Consider the following 27,644-nt stretch of genomic DNA (forward strand, 5'->3'; position numbering starts at 1 on the left):
TGGCTAACTATTTTTTTTAACTTTAACATCACTAAGAGGAAATTGGGAACACTTAGGTTATCTTCCTCATGTGGATGAATGGAGGTGGATACCCAACTAAGTTTAGGCAGAATCAGAGCAAACTCTGAAAGGAAGATCAGGAATCCCAAGTGATACACAGTGCTATTACACCCCTTCCCCCCACCATTTTGACACACAGCTCTATAAAGAACCCCATCCCTCCTTCTCTTGTCTTTTCCAAAGAAGATTCTAAGAATGGAACACTTCCTACTCTCAAACCAGGAACCAAATGGTAATCCGATATAATCCCTTCATTCCACATTAGCAAACTAGGGTTGGTAATTCTCTTAAAGAGAAGAGTTTTAGGACAGGGAGATGACAGGGCTCAAACGGCCTCGGGGGCATTTAAAAGCCATTAAAGAGCAAAGTGGGGACTTTCCTGGTGGTCCAGTGGTTAAGAACCCCCCTTGCAATGCAGGGAACATGGGTTCGATCCCTGGTTAAGGAACTAAGATCAATCCCACATGCCACAGGGCAACTATAACAAAGACCCAGGCAGCCAAAATAGTAAATAAAACAAGAGGAAGGTGGGTGAGAAATTAGTAACAAAGAACAATACCAAGCACGATCAAAGGATAAGGGCCAAAAGCAGCATAAACTGTAAAGGGGAAATTATATTAGCAGAGTTCAGGTTTTTCTCCAGGTTCACTGAGGCCCAGCTGGGAAAACCATAACCCTCATTTTGGTTTCCTCTGGAAGTCATACAGAGAAGGAATGAGTACAGGGATTGTTTTCTTTCATTCACACCCTTTGGCCTATTGCTTTTTTGCTATCCACACACCAAGGGCTCAGCTCCTTAGTCAGCTTCAGAGCCTCACAGTTCTGAAGCAAGAACTAGGGGCTCTAAGAATAGAACAGGCCAGCAGGAACACATTCGGAGTAGACACGGATCCCCTAAGGTGAGCGACTCTCTGGGGCCCTGAGGGGGAGGGGAGGGACTGTTTTTCTGGCAGGGGCTCCCAGGCTCTGAGCAGAAGTTCCTCACAGGAGACCCTAGAAAAATCCTCCTAGTATGGAACACAGAAATATACGGGCCCCCAGCTCAAGAGACATGAGTACGAGGCCTAAGATACAAGTAAACCAACTTCCTCCTGCTCCCTTCTTATCAGTAATTGTACTGCCTGCCACCATATGCATGAAAAATTTCTTTTTGGACAATGGCCAAAGTGCTTCTCATGTAGAGATTTGAGCAGATAACTCACAAGATGGTTTGGTTTTCTTATGGACAGTCCAACAGTACTTTATCCCACCACTCCAGCACACCTATAAATTACACCTCTGAGCTACCTTTCAGCTGCCATGGCTCTTCCAGGAGAGGGGGCTCCACTCTTAGTGGCTCCCAGGCCACATCACACGAGAAAATCTGGGATTGCAGAAAGTAGAGAACACGGATGGTGCTCCTTTCCACCCCAGGATCAGCATGCGGCTGACAGACCAGATTGGCCGCTCTGGCTTGTCTGCTATTATCTTGCTGTCCAAGCACAGGCTGTTGTGATGCAATTTGAGAGGACTCATAGTTCGAGATTCATCTCCTCTGGACTTCATTTCCTCCTCTATAAAATGGAAATGAGATCTACTACATAAGTCATTATCATGATGAAGTGAAACATGCATGGGAAGTATCTTATCAGCCAATATTTATTGATCGATCATTCCTATTTAATACTTTCCACTGATTTCACCTAATGAGGCCAAGAACTATCTCACATTAGAACTTGTTTGGTAGTCAACACCTTAAGTTAAGCAGAGATTTTGGTGGGTCCATAGTTGTAGGTATTTTAAAGTCAAGTGAGATTTAGGAAGACTCAATATTCCTACAGAGTCTTAGTTAAACAATTTAGTGAAGGCTGAAGGAAGTTCAGAACTGGACATGGAATAATAGACTGGTTCCAAATTGGAAAAGGAGTACATCAAGGCTGTATATTGTCACTTTGCTTATTTAATCTATATGCAGAGTACATCTGGAGAAGGCAATGGCACCCCACTCCAGTACTCTTGCCTGGAAAATCCCATGGATGGAGGAGCCTGGAAGGCGGCAGTCCATGGGGTCGCTAAGAGTCGGGCACAACAGAGCGACTTCACTTTCACTTTTCACTTTCATGCATTGGAGAAAGAAATGGCAACCCACTTCAGCGTTCTTGCCTGGAGAATCCCAGGGACGGGGGAGCCTGGTGGGCTGCCGTCTATGCGGTCGCACAGAGTCGGACATGACTGAAGCGACTTAGCAGCAGCGGCAGCAGCAGAGTACATCATGTGAAATGCCAGGCTGGATGAAGCACAAGCTGGAATCAAGATTGCAGGGAGAAACACCAATAACCTCAGATATGCAGATGACACCACTCTTATGGCAGAAAGCGAAGAAGAACTAAAGAGCCTCATGATGAAAGTGGAAGAGGAGAGTGAAAAAATTGGCTTAAAACTCAACATTCAGAAAACTAAGATCATGGCATCAGGTCCCATCACTTCATGGCAAATAGATGGGGAAATAATGGAAACAGTGAGAGACTTTATTTTTTGGGGCTCCAAAATCACTGCAGATGATGACTGCAGCCGTGATAATTTCAAGATAATTCCAAGATGCTTGCTTCTTGGACGAAAAGCTATGACCAACCTACACAGCATATTAAAAAGCAGACATTACTCTGCCAACAAATGTCCATCTAGTCAAAGCTATGGTTTTTCCAGTAGTCATGTATGGATGTGAGAGTTGGACTATAAAGAAAGTTGAGGGCCAAAGAATTGATGCTTTTGAACTGTGGTGTTGGAGAAGACTCTTGAGAGTCCCTTGGACTGCAAGGAGATCCAACCAGTCCATCCTAAAGGAAATCAGTCCTGAACATTCATTGGAAGGACTGATGCTGAAGCTGAAGCTCCAATACTTTGGCCACCTGATGCGAAGAGCTGACTCATTGGAAAAGACCCTGATGCTGGGAAAGATTGAGGGCAGGAGGAGAAGAGGACAGCAGAAGATGAGATGGTTGGATGGCATCACCGACTCAATGGACATGAGTTTGAGTAAACTCTGGGAGTTGGTGATGGACAGGGAGGCCTGGCGTTCTGCAGTCCATGGGGTCACAAAGAGTCGGATACAACTGAGTGACTGAACTGAACTGAAGGAAGTTCCTGAAAAATGAAAAGTAATCAGCCAACAACTTTGGAGGAGGGGACAGTTACAGAGAAATTAAGTCATGGTCCCTGTTTTGTTGAAGCTGACAGTCCAGCTGGGGAAACATGAAGCAAAAGTGGATGAAACACGAAAGCAAGTTAAGCAGACAATGGCACAGAAGCTGCATGCATATAGGCAAGATTGATGACCCAGGGAGCAGCACATGCTGTAAATGTGGACGTGTCAGAAGACCCAGGAAGGAGAAGTGGTGGAGTAAGAATGGGGGCGGGGGGACTGGATCAGAAGGTGCTTACAGACAGTGCTCCAGAAACAGAATGTTTGTTCATATCCTCACTCTGGTCCTTGGGGAGGTAACCAACCTCTGCAAATTTCAGGGGCCTCATCTGTAAAGTGAGGATAGCAGTATTTGCATCATAGGCTTGGGTAAGAATCAAGTGAGGTATATAGTATTCAGCATAGTCTAGCACATAATAGTCCTCACTAAATGCAGTCTATTATTATATTTGAAGCCAAGGTATTTGAAATTTATCCTGAAAGGGTAAATCCAGCAAGGAGTTTAAAGGAAAACATTTGTCCTGAGTTCTTCGCATGCAAACCAGAACTGCAAAGGGTCAGTCAGGCAGTGATGAAGACAACCTTTTGGAGAGAGGGTTGGACATTCAAGGGAGGGTGGGGGACCCAGCTCAGATGGCAGGAAAGAGCTCTGTGATCCTAGGAGGTCCTGCGGCAGGGATATGGAGAGTTCAGGAACATGTATCCCACCAGAAAGAAGGACAAAATATAGAAGAGTGCTGGGGAAATGGATGGAAAAACTTCTATTTAAGGAGCAAATGGGGGAGGGCACTGGTGGGGAAGGGAGGAGAAGACAGAGGCTAAGAGCTGAGGACAGAAAAATTCCAGGCTGGTATCAGCTATAGAATCTGGGCAGAGAATGCACACGTGGTCTAAGAGGAGCCTGTGATAACAATTTCCAGCATGCTTTGTTAATTTCCCATGCCTGCCTCTGGGGTTCATTGTCATTTTGAAGGCAAACTGAGATTCGTTAACTGAAACATAAGGTGTAACAGCAAAGTATAGGGTAAAGAGTGTTAAAATGAAACATTTCCCTTTTTAACTAAGAAGAAATCCCGGAGGCTGATATATATATATATATATATATACATACATACATACACACACATATATGTGTATATATATATATATATATATATATATATATATGTCTCTCTACTAAAAACAAATGCTCAGGGGTAAAGAATTTTCCTGCCAATGCAGGAGATGCAAGAGACTGGGGTTCGATCCCTGGGTTGGGAGGATTCATGGACAGATCCTGGCAGGTTCACAGGATCACAAAAGAGTTGGACACGACTGAGCATGCGTGTGCACACACACACTATAAACAGAAGAAAAACTTTTGTAATGGCAAAAATACTATAAATGAAGTAAAAAGAAAACAACAGACCCCAAAAATTATTTGTAACACAGATGAAAAGGAGATAATATCTGTTATACAAAATCCTCTCACAAAATGATTGAAACAATATATAAGAAAGAATATAAATAAGCAAGGAATTCCCTGGCATCTCAGCTGATGAAGAATCTGTCTGCAATGCAGGAGACCCTGGTTCGATTCCTGGGTCGGGAAACCCTGGAGAAGGTATAGGCTACCCACTCCAGTATTTTTGGGCTTCCCTGGTGGCTCAGATGGTAAAGAATCCGCCTGCAATGTGGGAGACCTGGGTTGGATCCCTGCATTGGGAAGATCCCCTGGAGGAGGGCATGGCAACCCACTCCAGTATTCCTGGTTAGAGAATTCCATGGACAGAGGAACCTGGTGGGCTACAGTCCATGGGGTTCCAAAAAGTTGGATACGACTGAGTGACTAAGCACAGCACAGCACAAATAAGCAATTCATAGAAAAGCAGATTTAAAAAGCCAATAAACATAAAATGATGCTCAAACTTACAAGTTTTCAGACAAATGCAAACTAAATTATTAATAGCACTAAGATTTCTCTTTATGCATATCAGATAGGCAAAGAGAGGGGAGAGAGGAAAAAACAGCCATTGCTCTTTGGGAAATGGGAAAAGGAACCATAGCAGATTGCTGGAGGAAACTGAGCTGTACAGCCTTTTAGGAAAGTTATCTGGCAACATTTAGGTTACACAAACCTTTTGACTCAGCCCCATGCTCCACAGACATATAAGGCCCAGTATATAAAGACATGGAGGTTGACTGCAGCGCTGTTTATAGAAGCAAAACTCTGGAAACAAATTAAATACCCATAAAAGGGGAAATGTTTTGTGGTCCATTCACATTAACAAGCTATTATGAAACCATTAAAAAGGATGAATTAGAGCATTCCAAACTTCCATGAAAAACTGTAAAGTGAGAACAGTAAGATGCAGAGAAATGTGTATAATATGATCCTGGTTTTATAAAGCAACAACTAAACAATCTATCCCCATCTGTGTCTATGTGTACATACACCTACTCATCATATGTGTGTATAATGTATATGTAATAATTTATGTGCAGGCTTCCCTGGTGGCTCAGAGGTAAGGCATTTGCCTGCCAATGCAGGAGATGCAGGTTCGATCCCTGGGTTGGGAAGATCCCTTAAAGAAGGAAATGGCAACCCACTCCAGGATTTTTACCTGGGAAATCCCATGGACAGAGGAGCCTGGTGGGCTATAGTCCATGGGGTTGCAAAGAGCTGGACCTGACTTAGCAACTAAACAGAAACAACGACAATATATATAGTTAAAGAATATGAAATATCCTACAGAAAGGTATATATGAGGTTTCTGGAAGCTGAGGTGACGGGGAGGAGAGCTGATTTGGAGGAGGCAAACCAAAAGAAAAACACTGCCTGTAAAAACTCAGCATGCTTGCTATGATATCAGTCATGTAAAATGGTGTGTGTGTATTTGAAAGAGTAAATTAGAACTAATTCATAGGGCTGTCCATGATTATGTTTTCGAGGAAAAGAAAGCAAGTTGCCAAGACATAGTATGAAAACCATCAAATTAAAATTTTTCTTAAATTTTGAAATGAGAGTTTCAAGCTTACTCACCAAATCTTTGGGGGAAGTCTGGTGTGAACAAATACTTGGAAAAAACTTTGTAGCAAGTTGTCAGTCTTGTCAAAATATCAAAACAAGGGCTTGGGCGTTGAGGGACAGGACACATATGCCCAGAGGGGAGAAGGACAAAGTGAAGTTCCTAATTCCACAAATATATTGTGCCACTAGTTTAAAAACATGATCCTAAAGCTGTTTTTAGGTTTACTAAAATCTAGATCAATTTGCCCCATTTGTAATAGCTCCCCAAACATTTTTAAATGTTCTCTTTTTGCTATTACAAACTGCTCTCTGCTCAAGGAAATGATCAATCTGAAGCCAAAATGTCCCCTTCCATCTTAGCAGATACTCTGATTTTCTATAAAAGTCTAGGATGGCTCAGCATGGACTCATTAACTCCCTGGCGATAAGCAATGTCCCCTGGGGGCTTACATATTCATTACTTTTGGAAAGGAAAAAGGGATCAGTAATCAATATTAATTGAGTGCTTACTATGTACAGGGCGTATCACAGACATAGCTCACTGAATTCTCAACAGTCTTGAAAAGTAAATATTATTAGCCCTATTTTACAAGGAAGCATAAAGTTACTTTTCCAGAGGCACATGCTGGTATACTGGAGTTGGGTTCACAACTTGGCCACTCTGACTTTTAGTATAACACAGACATCCTCCCTTCTTTGAAAGCTACTTCTACTCTAGATGTCAATGATGTAAATTCTGAGCAGGGGCTGCCACTGCGAGAATGCAGCCTGAGAGCTGGGAGTAATGACCTCTTTCGGAGTAGATGGAAAAGGGTGTAAGACCCATTAAGGTCCTGAGTGTACTTTGCAACCTGTTTCCACAACCTCCCACATCATTTGGGATGGGCCTTGCAAACCCTAGAGCCTTCAGAGACCAGGCAGGAAATGTAAAGGAAGGGGTAGGGGTTTGGGAGAAAACCCCTGCCTTCCCAGATGCTCTTCAGGTCGAGCCCACTGCCTGCATGGGTCACATGGAGCTGTTTTTCAAAGGATAATTCAAAGTCCGGCATCACTAAATGATCTGGTTTATCAAGACATTAAAATCCAGATTTTTAAGTACCATGTATTTTGTTTTTAACATCAGTTCACATAAAAAAGAAAAGAAAACCTCAGTGGGGGTGGAAAATGTTTGCCTGCAGCATTTGGCCCAGAAGGCTACCAGTTTGCTACTTCTGATTTATGGGAAGTATGTTTTTATCGTATTCTACCTATTTTCCTGGATAATCCAAGGAAGTAATTTCTGGTTTAACATATAAATTCGTTTTTACTATTTGTACATCATTATACCATTGTTCTTAATAATAAATAGTATCAAAAGTATTATTACCTTCTCATTGAATTCTAAGGGGGCTTAGAAAACAAAACTCCAGATAGAATGAAAAGAGTTCAGGTACCGCTCCTGCCCATCAGCAGCTACTAGACTCCTTAACCATCCTGAGCCTTAACCTCCTAATCAACAAAATAGATCAGTAACAGCCCACTCACAGAACAACTGGGATGATCCTAAAAGACAATCTGTGTAAGAAAGCTCTTCAGTAAATGTCTGCTTCATTCCTTCTAAAAGACAGGTGTAAGGCTCCATAAATACTGTCAAATAGATCAACTGAGAGAGACTATGTGCCTTACTTTTTTTTTGATCATAAAATGCCATAATTTATTATAATTTCTCTGCAGTGCAGTAGTTAGTTAAAATGTAGACAACTCCTATATCTGATTCATCAAGAACTAGGTCTTATCAGAAGGCCTGCTACACTCATCAACTCCACACTGGTGAACCAGAGAACACCAAGCTGACCGGGGCTCAGCACAGCGGAACCACACAGACAGAAGGCACCTCCGATTCTGTAATTGCGTGGATCTGTCCACTGAGCCATACTCTATTGTTAGAGAGAAATCCCCGCACCAGATGTCTCTAAACACATGGAGACTGAACCATCAGAGGAGTGCTGCTAATTCACCACTTGCTAGGATTCTACATGCCGGGTCTTGTGACTGCCGAGAGGATTGCAGGCAAGAATGCAGACAGACACAGAAAGGGTAATCTTTAAACTGGGCTCTCAGTGGCAGGGGGACTCCCGTCCTGAAGAGGGCTGGGGCATCCTGAACTTGGAGAGGTCCAGGTTTATCTAAGAAGGTGTATGTGCTGTAGTTATGATGCTGAAGGTTCTTGTAGATGGTGTTGTCAAACGGCTCTGTGGCAGTGGCCGACGCAGGCTTCTTTGGTGGGCTCTGCTTCTTGGGGTTCGGTGGTAATCCCTTTTCATTCTTTCCTGATTCTGCAGAGAGAGAAACTGCAGGAGCAACTCCTCGAAACACGCCTGCTTCCAGAAGCACATCTTCAGCGCCCCGGCTCGTCCTTGCCGCAGCAGAAGCGAGGCCGCCATGGCTGTGACTCGGGCGCAGACAGGACGACCCTCCCGGCGGGCAGAGCGACTGTGTGCCTTGCTAATGGTTTCTTCACTTGATAAAGGGATTTCTCATCATGTGCTTTTGTTGTGCATGAGACACATGATGATTTTCCTAAAATTTTAGTTTAGCATAACTTTTGGGGGATAAAAGCAGACAAGCACCTGCTCTGTGTGGCTGTCATAATTGGTTTGGAGATGGGAGAATTGTCCTACACGTGAGCAGTAAAGAGAAATTCTACTGGAGTTACCTAGCACCTCTGTCAATAAGGCCACAGTTGCTAGGCACTCAACAACCAGAGTTAACAGTGAAAACCAAAGACTTGCTCTCCTCTCTCCCCAACAGTTCTGCTTATCAGTTGGTCTTCAGAGAGAGTCCTGCCTTGCACCACAGGTGAGCAGTGGAGAACGCAGGGCCAATTATGCAAGAGGCCTGTATTGACCCCACCTTGCCCATGGGGACCTGGATGTGGCGCATCCAGGCCAGAGTGGGCAGACTTTTTGGAAATCTCAGGAACAAAGCTGATTATGTCATGGCTCTACCCTTTCTGAGAGCAACACCACAGGAAACACCTGTAGACAGCAGGAAACTCGTGGAATTGAAAATATCTGACTGATCCCTAAAAAATAAATAAAAAAGGAAAGTAAAATGGTCTCTTATTTTCACAGGGAAAGCGAACAAGGTAATATCTGGTTTGAGCCATTTCTGCTCTGCAAAGCACCTCCCTCCTACGGGCCACCCTCCCCAGGCAGACATAGGCCTGGACCACATGCTCTGATAGCCCAAGACATCTGGATGCCTAAGATTGTGTCAGTAGGGTCCAAGTTACCAGACTTGAGATTTCCTTTGTAGGAGGGAAGATTTGAGGAAGCTGAGCTCATTTCCTTGGGAGAGGGGTAGCCTCCGTCTAGTTTTGGACATAAAAGGCCCTTGTGCTCTTCCTCCACAGCCTTCCCAATCCCAGAAAGTCAGTTCCTCAGAGTCCTGAAGATCAAGGATGGCAGGCCCATTTGGAAAGGATATGATTTCTGAGCCTGCAGGATCTGGCTGAGGAGCAGATTTAAAGGCGGTAGAGGAATTTCCCTGGTGGTACAGTGGATAAAAATCCATCTGCCACTGTAGGGACATGGGTTTGCTCCCTGGTCCAGGAAGATTCCACATGCCTCCGAGCAACTAAGTCCTTGCACCAATGAGCCTGCGCTCTAGAGCTCGTGAGCCGCACTACTGAGCCCACGTGCTATAACCAGTGAAGCCTGCGCGCCCTGGAGTCAGCGCTCTCCTCCTGTTTCAGAAGCCGCTGCAGTCAGAAGCCTGTGCCCCACGACGAAGAGTAGCCCCTGCTCCCTGTAACTAGAGAAAGCCCATGTGCAGCAATGAAGACCCAGCGTGACTAAAAATAAATTTTAAAAGACCAGAAAGGTGGTAAAAGTAGGAAACCTCAGATCCTGCACTCTCCCCTGCCTTATCACATCCAGTAAGTCACCAAGCCTCATCATCTTTCTTCTAGCTCTGTTCCCAGCCTGGCCTTGTCACTTCCCTGTGGTCACTGTGCTTAAGGACCCCTATCATCTCGCCCTTGATTGTGGTCTCTTTGCCTCTGCTTTTCTTTCTCTTGTCCATTCTCCCTTCTGCTGCCCAAACAATCTGTCTAAAATCTGTCTTTGCTTGGTCAACCTACTATATAGTACCTACTACACAATCAAAACATCTTAGTATGGGACTTTTCTGGTGGAGCAGTGGATAAGAATCCGCCTTCCAAGGCAGGGGACACGGGTTCGATCCCTGGTATGGGAAGATTCCACATGATGCAAAGCAACTAAGCTCATGTGCCACGATGAGCCCTTGAGCCACAGCTGCTGAGCCCACGTGCTGCACCGACTGAAGCTGGAGTGCCTAGAGCCTGTGCTCCACAGCAAGATTAGGCCCCACTCGCCGCAACTAAAGAAAACCCACAACCAGCAACGAAACCCCAGTGCAACCACAAATAATAAACAAAGGAATAATTTAAATGGAGTAGGAAATGGCAACCCACTCCAGTATTCTTGCCTGGAAAATCTCATGGACAGAGGAGCCTGGCAGACTACAGTCCATAGGGTCGCAAAGAGCTGGACACAACTGAGCAACTGAGCATAAATAATTAAAAAATAAAATAAAAATATACTATCATTAAAAAAAAAAATACCTAAGGCTCCTGTCCATCTTTCCTCCCTAAAAGAAAACTTTTTCTCAATAAGAAAAGCCAATACTTAGTGAACATTTACCATGCACCAACTACTATACTTAGTGCATAAATGATCTCATTGGATCTACCACCAACCAGCCAAGTGTTATGATTTTCACATTGTGGATGGAGGAATCCCAGCTTAAAGAGGCTAAATGACTTGCCCAAGGTGACAAAGCTGTGTTGGACCCGGGATTCCAACCCTGGCAGTCCAGCTCCACATCGCACTCTTACCCAGCATGAACTTGTCTGCAGCCCTCTAAACACACTATGCATTTCCATGCCTCTGTGTCTTTGCACATCCTGTGACTCCACCTCAGATTCCTTCATCCTTATTCTCTCTATCTGGATACCTCTTCTTCTTCATCCCAGGCCCAGAGTCTTGATCCCTCCTCCCAGAAGCTTTCATGGACTTCTCCCCAGGGTTCTGTCATCACAGCCAGCCATGCAAGCCTCTCTCATAACACTTCCCTTCCCTTGCTACTCTGAGCTGTCTGGCACCCTCACCAGAGTATGAGGCCCTTGAAGGACGTACCACAGCCTTCATCTCAACTTCCCCCTATTCCTAGCAGAGTGGCTAACATATAGGAGGTGTACAGTAAATATTTATTGGTTTAAAGACATCAGCCACTGGAAAAGATTGAGGTTTTGGTTTCTGGATCAAGTCCCTGGGCCTTGGGGTTTCCATCTGTTAGATGAGACCAGCAGTCTGCTCAGCAATTCTCCTTTATTTCCAAAGGGGGCCCAGATTCTTTATCCACTGGACCACCATGGAAGTCCCTGAAGCAGTTTATTTTTATTTGTTTTTTTGGCTATGCTGGTCTTTGTTGTAGCATGTGGGTTCAGTAGGTGCAGTGCGTGGGCTTCTTTCTAGCTGCAGCACTCTGACTTAGTTGCCCCATGGCATGTGGCATCTTGGTCTTCTGATCAGAGATCAAAGCCACATCCACTGTATTGAAAGATGGATTCTTTACCACTGGATCACCAAGGAAGTCCCCCAGGTTCTGTATTTTAGACACTCCATGTGACTCTAACATGTATCCATAGTTGAGAACCATGGCTTTGATCTAAAGAAGACTTAGTGGAGAGCCTTGCTAAGGCAAGTCACACCACATACTTATACATATGAAATCTGTGTAAAATAAACACCAGCAAACATGAAAGAAGATAAACTTCCAAAGCACGGAGAGAAAATACTGACTAAAAGTTATAATTTGGGAAGACACAAGACGTTGACAGTCAATACCAAGATGTAAATTAACTTTAAGGTAACCATGCACACTATTAAATTGGCAAAATGTTATAATAACAAAAAGCCAGAGCTGCCAGGATTGTGGGGGAAATTGTTCCCTTAATAACTGCTATTAGCACTACACATTATTAATCCTACCTTCTCTTGAGTCAATAATCTAAGACTATGTAACAAGAGGACTTCCCAAGTGGCACCAGTGGCAGAGAACCCACCTGCAAATGCAGGAGAGGTAAGAGACACGGGTTAAATCCCTGGGTTGGGAAGATCCCCTGGAGGAGGGCATGGGAACCCCACTCCATAATTCTTGCCTGGAGAATGCCATGGACAGAGGAGCCTGGTGGGCTACAGTCCAAGGCATCACAATGGAACATGACTAAAGCAATTTAGGACAGATGGACAGATGTAACAAGATCTTGAAAATTCTTTATTCTATTTTTAGAATATATGCTGAGGAAATAAGAAATATGCAGCTTCTACAAAATCATCTATAGCATTGCTTTTCACATGAGGTGAAAACTTAAAAACCATCTGAATATTACAGTTCAGAGAATAGTTGAAGAAAATGATAGACTACAAAGGCAATAAAACAATGTTCCTGTTAAAAATGACAAATACTCAACCTTTGTAATACATGGGGATGTGCATGGAACACAAAGAGAAAAAGAACTGAGAAATTCACAGTGTTTTGTACAAAAATGAGAGTCATACAAATATACTTTGACAAAAACTGGCAGTGAATTTGGAAAGATGGGGCAAAAAACATTGTTCATCAGCTCTGAATTTGTTCACAGTTTTTGTCATTAGAAAACGTGTGCTCCCAGCTGGGGTAGCAATTGGTCAGTCTCTTTTTATGGAGGGCAGGCCTGGTTCCAGTCTGACAACTGCTTGTATCTTTACCTAGGCCTCTTGGCTGAAAATACACTCCAGAATCTGGCCATGGTGAGGTTTCAACTTTAAAGAGGTTTCAACTAAAAGGAACATGGCTCCTTTTCAACTCATATTCTCTCCTGTCCAGATGATAAGGGGGGAAATCACTGCCTCCACGAGGAATGGACAATGAAGAGAGATAGGAGCAGGGCTGGGGAAAAACTCCTCCCGGGACCTGATAGCAGGGCACCAGCCTGCTGTGGGAAAAGGCGCTGGTGGCAGACTCTCCAGGGAGAGGAGAAAACTCCGGAGGCCCGCGCCTCAGGCACGGGTGCAGCTGGGGCTGACGGCAGCCCCAGGATAACAGGGAGAATGCCTGTCAGAGGCTCAGCCTCTTCTTGCTGACCCAGCGATCTCAGAATAGAGGGTTGACAGGGAGCTGGTGGGTCAGGACAGACAAGGGGCCCCGCCATGCTCCACCCCTTCGTCTTGGCTGCGCAGCCCTGGCCCCCTAAATGGACTAGTGACTGGAGAGTAAAAGCCCCCGTATGACAAAACTGGGGATTCCCTGGTGGCTTAGAGGGTAAAAGCATCCGCCTGCAATGCGGGAGACCCGGGTTCAATCCCTGAATCAGGAAGATCCCCTGGAGAAGGAAATGGCACCCCACTCCAGTACTCTTGCCTGGAAAATCCCATGGATGGAGGAGCCTGGGAGGCTGCAGTCCATGGGGTCACAAAGAGTCGGACACGACTGAGCGATTTCACTTTCACTTCATGACAAAACTACTCTCAGGAGAACGGGGAAGAGCAGGGAAGTTCGGGGCAGAGGGGCCAGCAGGAGCAAAGCCCTACAAGACTGAGGATACCAAAAGCAGCTCAGAATGGCTGGAAAACTCGTGTGGAGTCCATTGCATTGTACTGTGTTGGCAGGAGAGGTGATATGAGTTTATCTACCCAGAAGGTGAAGGAAGCTGTGCCTGGGGTCAAGGCAAGGCACAAGAGTAGGAGAGCCAGGCAGCAACACTGCCCACAGCGGGGTGCTTCTTCCTAGGACATGGCCCCAGGGCAGGAGTGAGGGAAGTAGCCAGGCAGGGAGCAAAAGGGCATGGGCTGGGTCTTCAGAGACCTTCAAGTTCCATTTCCTTCCCTGTGGCTTGGTGACTTCTACTGCAGTTTTTTCCATCCTCACCCACAGCTGGAAGTGAGGCTTCAGGTCCGGGGATGTTGTTATATATTGGAGTGTGTCCCTCAAATTTATATGTTAATGTCCTAGTCCCTAGTACCTCAGGACGAGATTGTACTCTAGAACTGTGAGAAAATAAATTTCTGGGTTTAAGCCCCCCAGTCTGTGGTACATTGTTCTGGCAGCCCTAGCAAACGAATACAGGCACGGGCTCTGGCCTGCGGAGGCCGCCTCTGGGGCTGTGCCCCCACGCCTCCCCAGCCTATCATACTGTATATACTCGTGCTCATAGCTGGCAAGGCAAAGGCACTTCGACTCCTTCCCTACTGTATCAAAACTGCTCAACTTCACATAAGCAGAGTGACTGGCTGGGGTGGATTCTGGCCCTTTTCCCTCTCTGCTCTGTTGATTGGTGCCTTTGCTTCTAAAATTCAAAATGCTTCACTGGACGGGGGAGTCCCTGTAGCTCCTGAACGTTGCCCTTACTGTGGCTGGAACAGAGCTCTTAGATGGTGGGCCACGCGGTGGTCCTCCTGGCATGGACAGCAGGTCTTTCCTTAGGACGCAGGGCCTCCAGCAGGTTCCTGGGGTGTCAGGCCAGGGACGGACCCACACACTAGAGTCAGGAAGTCCTGCCCACCCCGCTGGTTTCCTCTTTGTAGCTTGAAATGCAGCCTCTGCCTCTGAGCAGAGTGATCTGGGCAGGGCCCAGCCTGGCCTTTCTGTAACAGCTGCACTGAGCTTCAGAGAAAAACCACAGGAGAGGAGGAAGCAGAGGCCTAAGCAGAAGCACACGCCCACTGATCTCCCGCCCTTACCCTGCCTCATACACTCCAGAGAGCAGGTTTCTCTTTGAGACACCAAGTTATTAACAGATATTTCCCTGTGGTTTTCAAAACACAGAGATGACAACACCTTGCATCTGTCCCATCCTTTATACCTCTTCTAAGTCCTTGACAATGAACACATTAACTCATTTAATCCTCCCAATAAGCCAGGCACGCAATAAGCCAGAATGATCATCCTGGTGAGGGCCCCAGATCTTCTGCCAATGATTCAAGACCCCATAGCAATTTCCACAGCACCAGAATTTGGTCCAGACCCCTGACCTCCTGTACCACCATGCCTGGCTCCTTCCAGCTAGACTGTAAGACTCACTTGGTTCTCATCCAGCGCACACACACACAACGCACCTGCACAGGCCCTGGGGACCGCGCTGCCTCTTTCCTTAGTCTTCAGTTAGGACTCAGATGGAGTCCTCTCAGCCTGTGAGGAAGGGTCACCCCTCAAGCTCCTCTTCCCCCCTCTGCCTCCACGGTCCTTTCCAAAGCCTACCTTGCCTGGTTGTTAGTCCAGATAACTGAATAGCCCCCTAAAGGTCTCCACATCATGCACTCTCCAATCCATTCCCTGGGGACCGTAGCCACAGTGAACTTTTAAAAATGTAAATCTGATCACCTAACTCCCTGTCCTCCACTGCGTGGGGACTAAACCATGTGGCAACACACAGTGTGGCTTTTGAGAGCTTGAACATTCCCTGCAGTCTCAGCAGCCATGCCAAATACATGTCCAGTTTAAGTATGCCTGCCCTCCAGATACAGCTTCAAAGCTGGCCCCTTAAGCTCTCCCTCTGTAACCGCACTGTGCCCCCAGAGGCTCTGCGTGGAAATCCTGGTACTTCCCGGATCAAGCCCTGGGGAGTCTTGGGCGGCACCCACTAAACCTAACTGCACTCCACGTTCTCCCTTCCCTCTTCAACACGCCCTCCAGCTGCAGCATCCTTCTCTCCTCTCTTCAGCTCTCCAGCTCTTCCTCATCCTTCCGACCACGCTCAGGCATCACCTCCTTTGGGAAGTCTTTCCATCCCCTGAGTCACACCCAGATTTGTCTGCTGAGCACAGATTTATCAGCATACTTGACCAAACTATTGTAATCATCTGTTCTTCTGACTTCCTTACTAGACTGCAAGCTCTCTGAGGGAGGTATCCCAGTTTTATTCCCCTTTGAGTCCAGAATTCCCAGCATAGAACCTGACACAGTGGGCACGCATGAAATCTTTATTAAGCAAGGGAGTGAGTGGCGATTGCGTCTTCTTCCTAACCCAGACCATCCTTGCCCATGATGGCGAAAGATTTGCTAGGAGCAATCCAATCACTGCTTCCTAGAGGCCAGCTCAAACAGGCTATTCTGCCTCCATCCTTGATCTGTGGGTGAAGTTCTGAGTGTCCCCTGGCTCACTCTGCCCTGCCCCCCTCTTGCTGGTACGTAATTTCCCCCTATCTGCAGCTGCTCCAGTAGGAAGTCCAAATGGTTGCTTCATTTCCCACACCCCTTTCCTGCCCTCCCCTCCTCCCTGCTAGCAGGGGCGGCGGGACCTGCATGAGTGCAGTGGGAAGATGGGGCTCTGGACTGAACTGACTCCATGGGGCACTGTCACCTCACGCTTCCTTCCTGGCACAGCTCGCTTAGCCTGCAATTTATACACTAGGTACAGTGAGCCTCTGCAGAAGGAAGGCAGCCCAGGCTAATATGGTAGCATTTATCAAGAACCATAAAAACATTCATATCCTTTGGCCTAATCATTTCACTCCTGGGAATTGCTTCCAAAGAAATAATCCAAGAGAAGAAAAAAAAGATACATGAACTGTTTATAGCCATGTTATTTACAATAAGGAGAAAAGGAAAGCAAATGCCTTGTCCCAAAATAGCAAAACGATTAAACAGATGATAGCACATTTGTGTAACAGACTATCATGCAGACGTTTTAAGTGAAAATATGACTATACAGAAAAAGGAAATAACATTAGGTAAAAAGATAAGAGTACAGAGTTGCATAGACACCGATTACAATTTTTTAAGATTTACACATATGACTAGAAATAATACAGACATAAAATTGGAAGCAGTTATATTAAGTGAAATTGTCTTTTTCTCCCAGTTTTTTTTTTTTTTTTAATGATAAGGGGGGTAAAATTGAGGATGAGAAGGGAGCAAGAAGAAAATATAGTTGCGTTAGAAGGAACGTTTTAATAATTTTACCTTAAAATGTTTAATATTAGCTTAAAAATAATCGTTTTAAAACTAAAGAGAAAACCTTGAACACCAAGACCTAGGATTTTCTAAAAAAGACTTTTGTTGTTGTTGTTGACTGTGGCTTTATCATCATTTTAAAAATAATAAGAAGAACAGGCTTCTTTCAGACCTTTCCAGCATGAGGCTGTGGATGGGTCTATAAATTTTCTGATGGGAGACCTGTAACCTGATCGTCACTAAAAGCACTTAGAGGACCTTTACCTAATGGATTAATAATCCTGTTCCCTTTCCCTCCTTTCTCTGTACCTCAGGCACCACATCTGCACCTCCAGGTTACAGCCTAAAGTACTGAGGCCCATTCCCTCAAGGCCTCTGTTCCTGGACTGAGAGAGAGCTCGGGGAAAGGAGATGGGACCGCACAGAGTCCCGGGAGGACACCTGGGCAGGATAAAAAATTTCAAGTCCTATATTTGTGGGATACAGACATAAAGCCTGGGATTGAGTCTTTTCTTAAAAAAAGAAAAAATGACTAGGTTATGGGAAGCTTGTGATCAGCTAAGACTCCCAATACTTTGCACATGAACTGGCTCTTCACTGTCATTAGCCATCCTGGGCTCCTCGAGCGCGAGGGACACCCACAGCGCCATCCTTGGCCTGCTCCTCGCTTTGCCGTGGCCTCTCACTGTGCCGGCTGCAGAGACCACTCTGTACAGAAGACGGCTGAAGCTGTCTCAGCCTACCGCCTCTCCACGCTCCAGTTCTGAATTTTCAATTTGGAATGTCCTAGAAGACATCAACCTAAACACAGCCTCTCTCCTTCCCAAACCAGCACAATTCTTCTTTCTGAAAATGCAGTCACTCTGATCACTTTCTGTCTAACTCCCACCCCTATGGCAGCCTCCCAACAAATGCCAAATATGTGACTCTTTGCTTCACTTTATTCTGCAGTTTCTTTGCTTTTCCAATCTCAAGGCCCTCTCTCACGGGTGTTTTAGCCTCTCAACTGGTATTCTGGCCTCTCCAGTCTCCCATCCATTCATCCTACACCCTGGGGACAGATGAACAGACCTCCAGTGCTTCTTTGATCCCAGGAGTCCCCCACTTTTCAAAGACCTTCAATACCACTGAAGAAAGCCCATGTTATCAACACTGTCTTTCTGGTCTGTGCACAGCCTGGTTTCATCCCCTCCCCACTCCCATGGGCACAAACCCAGGCACATGTGTGTACGCATATGCCCACTTGTCACTTAGGGTACTCATAGCTCCCCACTCCCCCAACGTGTCCCATTAGCTGACCACCACCGTTACTTCCTTCTCCTTCACTATAGCTACCTGCTGAAAAAGAAACGAGAGAGAGAATTTTCCTGGTTTTCAGTGCGCACTGTGAACCTCTCCCATGAAGCCTCCTCCAGCTGAGCATGATCTGTCTCTGAGAAAGTCTCCCAGCCCCGTGGTCTTGTCACTTACATGACACTTCATATTGTGTACCTTGGGTTTATATAGATATGCATATCATTTCCCCTAAACACTACCAAACCTTTAGCATTTTGAGATATCATGTTTATATCAGACTCCCTTTGAGGGTTCAGACAGCATCTTTTACACAGTGGTCCTGATAAATATACATGGAATTGACTAAACAAACAAGTATTTCCAAACCAGGTCTGTCCTACCCTGGTGCCTGAGATTCCAAAGCTAAGCAAAGGACTTGAAGTTCATCCCTGTTTAATTTCATTATGTTGGTTTTGGCCTGGCATCCCATCCTATATAAATCATTTTGAACTTGAATATGTCATGTATCATATTAACTATCCCAGCTGTGGGTCATCTGGTTTCTTTCTATTTTTCATTCAAGTCATTCATTAACAAAAGTGTTTAACAAGCCAGGGCCAATGACAGAGCCCAGTGGCCTGACCCTGGAGATGCCCCTTGGGAAAGACCTGGGATTCAAAGTGTACTGAAGCTCCACTACAGGTAAGGTAATTCAACCTGCTCTGAGTCCATGTTACAAAAAAAAACAAAAAAACAAAAAAACACCCTTTGTAATACAAGTAATTATTTTGGCAGGATGAATTCAGAGAAGGTTGAGCAACCTTGACTATTTGAGAAATCAGAATACCCTTGTTGGTATATGTTGCTTAGGTGCTCAGTCATGTCTGACTCTTTGCTACCCCATGGACTATGGCCTGCCAGGCTCCTCTGTCCATAGGATATCCCAGGCAAGAGTACTGGAATGGGTTGCCATTTCTTTCTCCAGGGAATCTTCCCTACCCAGCGATCAAAACTGTGACTCCCACACTGGCAGGTGAATTCTGAACCACTTCCCTGGTGGCTTAGACGGTAAAGCGTCTGCCTACGATGCGGGAGACCTGGGTTCAGTCCCTGGGTTGGGAAGATCCCCTGGAGAAGGAAATGGCAACCCACTCCAGTATTCATGCCTGGAAAATCCCATGGACCAAGGAGTCTGGTGGGCTACAGTCCATGGGGTTGCAAAGAGTCAGACATGACTGAGCGACTTCACTTCACTTCACAAGCCACCAGGGAGGCCTTTGTTGGTATATGAAGGCACTCAATTCCTTCAGCCCAGCAGAAAGCTCAGGATATATGTCAGCTGAGACTGACGTTAGCTGAGAAGAGCTCTGCATAGTTACCTTCTAAGTCTCCAATCCCTGCAGGTGTCTGCAATCATGGCATCCCACCCTGTTCAGCTCCCTAGCAGGGCCTCTCATGCAGGTGTGAAAGGTGAGGACAGGTCAGGGAAGAGGTGACTAGTGAAAGAAGGAGAAAGAGGAAGGGAAATCATACTTCAGTTGGACTGTCTTTTTCCTACCTCCTCATTTCACCTGCTGTACCAGAGTGAACCATAGACTACACTTGCTGTCTCCCTTCCTTTGAAATGCATTTATTGAGGTAATGATGCTTTCTGCTGGCAGGCCTTGGGTGCCTGTGAGCCTGCAGCTTGGATTTGCTATTCCATGCCTAAGGCTCCCACAGGGCTGTTACCTTGGGTCTAGTCTGGACTTACGTGGGTACTGTTAAAGCACTGCTTCCAAACACCAACTGCATACAGGAGTCTGGAGTGCATCACCAGGAGAGGTGGCGTGTGGTGTGCACTAACACCCCTCTAGCCCCACACTCTCAGGCTGGAGAACTTCGGGGTTGTCTTGTCCATTCAGGGTGACAGTCAAAACCAAAAGAGGCCAATCTCTTTTAGAATGGCTATTTATTCAAATGAGAATCATTGCCCATAAAACATGTGCCAGGCACCGTTCTAAATGCTTTACACAAGTACAGTTGGCCCTTCAATTCCACAGTTCTACATCCTTAGATTAAACCAACTGTGGATCAAAAATATTCAGAAAAAAAACTTCAGAAAGTTCCAAAGAGAAAAATTTGAACTTTCCAAGTGTCAGCAACTATTTACACAGCTTTTACATTGTATTAACTATTATAAGTAATCTAGAGATGATTTAAAGTATACAGGAGGATGTGCATAGATACAAAGAGTTGGACACAACTGACACGGATAAATAATAACAACTGCGCCATTTTATATACAGACTTGAGCATCCACAGAATTTGAGGGGCAGGGGTGGTTCCTGGAACCAATTTCCTGTGTATACTGAGGTATGATGGCATTAATTCACTTAGGCCTCATAACAATCCAATCTAAACTAAAATGGACTGGAATGGGTGAATTTAACTCAGATGACCATCATATCTACTACCGTGAGCAAGAATCCCTTAGAAGAAATGGAGTAGCCATCATAGTCAACAGAAGAGTCCGAAATACAGTACTTGGATGCAATCTCAAAAGCGACAGAATGATCTCTGCTTCCAAGGCAAACCATTCAATATCACAGTAATCCAAGTCTATGCCCCAACCAGTAACGCTAAAGAAGCTGAAGTTGAACAGTTCTATGAAGACTTACAAGACCTTCTAGAACTAACACCCCAAAAAGATGTCCTTTCATTATAGGGGACTGGAATGCAAAAGTAGGAAGTCAAGAAACACCTGGAATAACAGGCAAATTTGACCTTGGAGTACAGAATGAAGCAGAACAAAGGCTATTAGAATTTTGCCAAGAGAACACACTTGTCATAGCAAACACCCTCTTCCAACAAGAGAAAACTCTACACATGGACATCACCAGCTGGTCAATACCAAAATCAGACTATGTTCTTTGCAGCCAAAGATGGAGAAGCTCTATACAGTGGGCAAAAACAAGACTGGGAGCTGATTATAGCTCAGATCATGAACTCTTTATTGCTAAATTCAGACTTAAATTGAAGGAAGTAGGGAAAACCACTAGACCATTCAGGTATCAGTTCAGTTCAGTCGCTCAGTCGTATCTGACTCTTTGCGACCCCATGGACTGCAGCATGCCAGGCCTCCCTGTCCATCACCAACTCCTAGAGATTACTCAAACTGATGTCCATTAAGTTGGTGATGCCATCCAACCATCTCATTCTCTGTCATCCCCTTCTCCTCCTTCCCTCAATCTTTCCCAGCATCAAGGTCTTGTCAAATGAGTCAGTTCTTTGCATCAGGTGGCCAAAGTATTGGAGTTTCAGCTTCAAATTCAGACTTAAATTGAAGAAAGTAGGGAAAACCACTAGACCATTCAGGTATGACCTAAATCAAATCCCTTATGATTATACAGTGGAAGTGAAAAATAGATTCAAGGGATTAGATCTGATAGACAGAGTGCCTGAAGAACTATGGACAGAGGTTCATGACATTGTACAGGAGACAGGGATCAAGACCATCCCCAAGAAAAAGAAATGCAAAAAAGCAAAATGGCTGTCTGAGGAGGCCCTACAAATAGCTGAGAAAAGAAGAGAAGCAAAAAGCAAAGGAGAAAAGGAAAGATACACCCATTTGAATGCAGAGATCCAAAGAATAGCAATGAGAGAAAAGAAAGCCTTCCTCAGCGATCAGTGCAAAGAAATAGAGGAAAACAATAGAATAAGAAAGACTAGAGATCTCTTCCAGAAAATCAGAGATACCAAGGGAACATTTCATGCAAAGATGGACACAATAAAGGACAGAAATGGTATGGACCTAACAGAAGCAGAAGATATTAAGAAGAGGTGGCAAGAATACACAGAAGAATTGTACAAAAAAGATCTTCATGACCCAGATAACCATGATGGTGTGATTACTCACCTAGAGCCAGACATCCTGGAATGCTAAGTCAAGCGGGCCTTAGGAAGCATCACTATGAACAAAGCTAGTGGAGGTAATAGAATTCCAGTTGAGCTATTTCAAATCCCAAAAGATGATGCTGTGAAAGTGCTACACTCAATATGCCAGCAAATTGGGAAAACTCAGCAGTGGCCACAGGACTGGAAAAGGTCACTTTTCATTTCAATCCCAAAGAAAGGCAATGCCAAAGAATGTTCAAACTACCGCACAATTGTACTCATCAAGCTAGTAAAGGAATGCTCAAAATTCTCCAAGCCAGTCTTCAACAGTACATGAACCGTGAACTTCCAGATGTTCAAGCTGGATTTAGAAAAGGCAGAGGAACCAGAGATAAAATTGCAAACATTTGTTGGGTCATCATAAAAGCAAGAGAGTTCCAGAAAAAACATCTATTTCTGCTTTGTTGACTATGTGAAAGCCTTTGACTGTGGATCACAACAAACTCTGGAAAATTCTTAAAGAGATGGGAATACCAAACCACCTGATCTGCCTCTCGAGAAATCTGTATGCAGGTCAGGAAGCAACAGTTAGAACTGGACATGGAACAACAGACTGGTTCCAAATAGGGAAAGGAGTACATCAAGGCTGCATATTGTCACCCTGCTTATTTAACTTATATGCAGAGTACATCATAAGAAATGCTGGGCTGGATGAAGCACAAGTGGGAAATCAAGATTGCTGGGAAAAATATCAATAACCTCAGATATGCAGAATATACCACTCTTATGGCAGAAAGTGAAGAGGAACTAAAGAGCCTTTTGATGAAAGTGAAAGAGGAGAATGAAAAAGTTGGCTTGAAACTCAATATTTAGAAAACTAAGATCATGGCATCCAGTCCAGTCACTTCATGGAAATAGATGGGGAAGCAGCGGAAACAGTGAGAGACTTTATTTTGGGGGATTCCACAATCACTGCAGATGGTGACTGCAGCCATGAAATTAAAAGACACTTGCTTGTTGGAAGAAAAGTTATGACCAACCTAGACAGCATATTAAAAAGCAGAGACATTACTTTGCCAACAAAGGTCTGTCTAATCAAAGCTATGCTTTTTCCAGTGGTCATGTACGGATGTGAGAGCTGGAGTATAAAGAAATATGTTTACCCATAGAAACAGGGCATATATTCACCCCCTGACTTCTCTTTCAAATCTACCTGCCCCTCTTACTCATACCTCAGAGCATGAAGAACAACTAAAATCACTAAAAACATTTTTTTATGCTTGCAAAGCAGCTTTTGTTTTAATCATGAAGAACATCTCTGACAAGAGTAGTGTAAGTCTCGAGTGAGCCCTGAGTGAGCACAGATTAACGCTTTCTTCCTCAGCCTTCACATCTTGGTCAACCTGAAAGACACAACAGTCTAACTTCCAGACTAGCTCAAAGGTCATCTGCTCTGTGAAGTCTTCTAAGATTTCACCAGGACCTGAATGATGTTCACGAAACATGTCAAGCTCTCTCATCACTTGAGGCATGCGGAAGGACTGCACTTCCTCCTCCCTGGGCTTGAGTTGAATGTGGTTAGTTCCAATGCTTTCAGGCCAGAGTCATGGCAAGGACAAGTCCTCCCGAACCCTTCCCCCGTCTGCTGTGACAACTGACAACGTGCTTTACGGTAGCTGCTCTGTCAACCAGGGTTCCCGGAGGAGAACAATAACATTAAGCAGAGCCCCCAGGCATCGCTTCCCAGAGTGAGAAACAGCACTCACACTTTTCAGCCACTAAGACCATGGAATTGTCTTACAGAGACACTAGCTGCCTGGACTGCTACAGTCATGTGTCCTCACCAGTCCCATCAGACTGCCTTTACACACTGCCTTAACAGGGCCAATCACACTGCCTTTTCAGGGCCAATCACACTGTTCTGTAATCATTGCTTTTCTTTCACCCCAGACTCTGCAGATCTTGAGAGCAGGTACTGTGTCTTATAAACTCTCCTCTGGTAACTGCTTAGTTGTGTTGTTTAGTTGCTAAGTCGTGTCCAGCTTCTTTTGTAACTCCACGGACTGTGGCCCTCCAGGCTCCTCCATTCATGGGATTTCCCAGGCAAGAATACTGGAGTGGATTGCCACTTCCTTTTCCAGAGGATCTTCCTGACCCAGCAACCAAACTTGCATCTCCTTCATTGGCAAGTGGATTCTTTTTTTTTTTTTAACACTTTAATTAATTTTAGCTCATTTTATTTTTAATTTTATTTATTTATTTTTGGCTATGCTGGGTCTTTTAAAAATTCTGTTTATTTTTAATTGAAGGATAATTGTTTTACAATATTGTTGGTTTCTGCCATATATTAAGATGAATCAGCCATAGGTATACATACGTCCCCTCCCTCCCACCTCCCACCCCATCCCTTTCTAGGTTGTCACAGAGCCCCAGTTTGAGTCCTACAGCAAACTGGCTATCTATTTTACATAAGGTAATGTACATGCTTCTATATTATTCTCTCCATTCATTCCATCCTCTCCTACCCCGCCCCCTGCCCACCCCCAGTGTCCACAAATCTATTCTCTGTGTTTCCAAAACTGGCAGGCAGATTTTTTACCACTGAGCCACCAGCAAGCTTAAATGAATCAATGGAAGAATGCATGAATAAGGTATTTGATAACCAAATATCAAATGAGAGCATATAAAATGTAATTCTATAATCTTGCTAGACACAATCCTCTCTGAAGGTAGAGATGATCCCAGATTATCTTAAGTAGCTCTTCTCAACCTGCTGATACCATAGTTATCCCATGGGAAAGGGACCAGAGCAGAGAGAGATGGCCCTCACGGCCCCATGGAGAGGAGCCCCGGCCCTGCAGACCCTCACGGCCCCGTGGAGAGGAGCCCCGGCCCTGCAGACCCTCACGGCCCCGTGGAGAGGAGCCCCAGCCCTGCAGACCCTCACGGCCCCGTGGAGAGGAGCCCCGGCCCTGCAGACCTTCACGGCCCCGTGGAGAGGAGCCCCGGCCCTGCAGACCTTCACGGCCCCGTGGAGAGGAGCCCCGGCCCTGCATACCTCCTCTCCTGACTTTGGCTCTGAGCAGAGAAGGCTCTGGCTGTCCCTCATGCCAGTACAGTATATATATATGTGTGTGTGGGGGGGCTACCCTAGAGGCAGGAAATTAGTCTCATGACAAGAATCAATGAATTGGCTGTTCATGGCAACCCAGTCCAGTAAGCTTGCCTGGGAAATGCCCTGGACAGAGGAGACTGGTGGGCTACAGTCCATGGGGTCGTAAGAGTCGGACATGACTTGGGGACTCCACCACCACTATTCACCCCTAGGACAGTAGGGGGAGGAGTGTCACAAGAGAGCCGAGCAATAAGCAAGGATTGATCTGCCAAGCCCGAAGTCTCCTTCCCTTATAATGAAGAGCGGGCTGACTGCTGTCATGAGCTAAATGGTGCCGCCCCAAATATGATCACTTCCCAATCTCTGGAACCTGTAATTGTTACCTTATTTCGTAAAAGGATCTTTGCAGATGTAGTTAAGGATTCTGAGATGAGGAAATCATCCTGGTTTATCAGTGTAGGTCCTTAACCCAATGACACATGTCCTTAAGAAGAGACTCCCAGAGTAGAAGGTAAAGGGAACATGAGGCAAAGATTACAGTGACTATAGCCCAGAAAGCTGGCAACCACCAGAAGTTCTAGAAGGTGTGGAATGGATTCTCCCCTAGGGTCTCCTGTGACACCTTGGTTTCAGGTATCTGGCCTCCAGAACTGTGAGAGAATAGATTTCTGAGACCGCATTTGTGGTCATATATTATGGCAGTCCTAGCAAACTCATGCATCTGCCAACTCCACTGGCTTTAGATAGTAACCCAGAGTACCAGCATCCCTCTGAGTCTTTCATTCATTCCACATGGGCTTGGAATCATCCTTGTTCTTATCCTCCCAAGTACTTCAATTTAGGCTTTTGTGAGGAGATTCAGGAATGACTAGGCAGCAGGGGCCAAAGACTCCTCCAGAAAGACCCTTTGAAGGCATCATAGAAAGGAGGGTTGGAGGACAGGTGGAGTACTCTCCCTAGTGGGGTGGCACCCTCACGGACTTAGTTTAAGATCTCTTGGCACTTGTTGCTTAAGACAGTGATAATAATATAGCTGTCCCTCTCTCTGCTCATCTCCCCCCACCCTTACCATCCCCCTATAACGGTGCTTGCCAGATAAAACCTAGAAACCAAGCACCACCGGTATGGACTTGGAAAGCCTCAAGAAGACTATACACAGACATGCAGAGGCAATAAAGTAATTATGAACTTATTTAGACACATGGATCACACATGCCCTGTAGAAGGGAGGTTCCTGTGCTGGGAGCCAGAAGATCTTCATCTTAGTTCTGACTTTGCCACTAACTGACTTTAAGTGTGACCATCAGTATATCACTTATGTCAGTTTCCTCATTTATTTGGTCATGCCATACATTTTGTGGGATCTTAGCTCCCCAAACAGAACCAGGAATTGAACCTAGCCCCTCAGCAGTGAAAGCAAGGAGTCCTAATCGCTGGACCACCAGGGAAATCCCTCTTCATCTTTAGAATGAAGGGAATGAAAGAAACTGCTAATATTCCTTCTTGCTCTCAAAACTCTAAGCCATAAAAATGAATGTTTATTTAAACTTCCTTTGTGCCATAGATGTTGGCACTAGTTTCATTCAGAAACACAAGTGGAGCCTTTCAGAAGCCTATCAGATGTGTAGATAAGGACTCGAAGTAAATCTGTACCAGATCTTAGAGACCCCAAGCCTTGAGCTGCTGGCCTCCCCAGTGGCCTTGAGCTGGAGGAGAACTGGCCAGGTCAAGGGGCGTGTGGTCTCCTTGTCACACATGCTGTGGGCACTGTGTGGGCAGCCAGAGCTTCTCTACTACAGGAGGAAGAGAACGGGCCACAGGATCCCACCGAGTAGGGTGGGTTCTGGTAATCACCTTCCAAACCTTGGGCATATAATTTAATCATATTGAATCCTCAGCATCCTCATCTAGAAAACAGATGGAATAGGACTTTATGAAGAGTAAAAAGATAAACTTATGTAAAACATCTGTATATAGAAGGTGTTCAACAAGTGGATTACCATGACAGCAAGCTTCAGGTTTCTCCTACACTGACATCAGTATCAGTTCAGTTCAGTCACCAAGTTGTATCCGACTCTTTGTGACCCCAAGGACCACAGCACATCAGGCTTCCCTGTGTATTACCAACT

General features: G+C 45.2%; 1 protein-coding gene and 1 pseudogene across 1 annotated transcript in view; both read right to left on the reverse strand.

Moving 5' to 3' along the window:
- Window positions 1–27,644, reverse strand: part of RCSD1 (RCSD domain containing 1) — a 72,721-nt gene that overhangs the window by 37,518 nt on the left and 7,559 nt on the right. The gene's annotated exons all lie outside the window — the stretch shown is intronic.
- LOC129656546 (NADH dehydrogenase [ubiquinone] flavoprotein 3, mitochondrial-like) lies at window positions 7,917–24,716 on the reverse strand (annotated as a pseudogene).

Source organism: Bubalus kerabau, chromosome 6, assembly GCF_029407905.1.
Source record: "Bubalus kerabau isolate K-KA32 ecotype Philippines breed swamp buffalo chromosome 6, PCC_UOA_SB_1v2, whole genome shotgun sequence".
Lineage (NCBI taxonomy): Eukaryota > Metazoa > Chordata > Mammalia > Artiodactyla > Bovidae > Bubalus > Bubalus kerabau.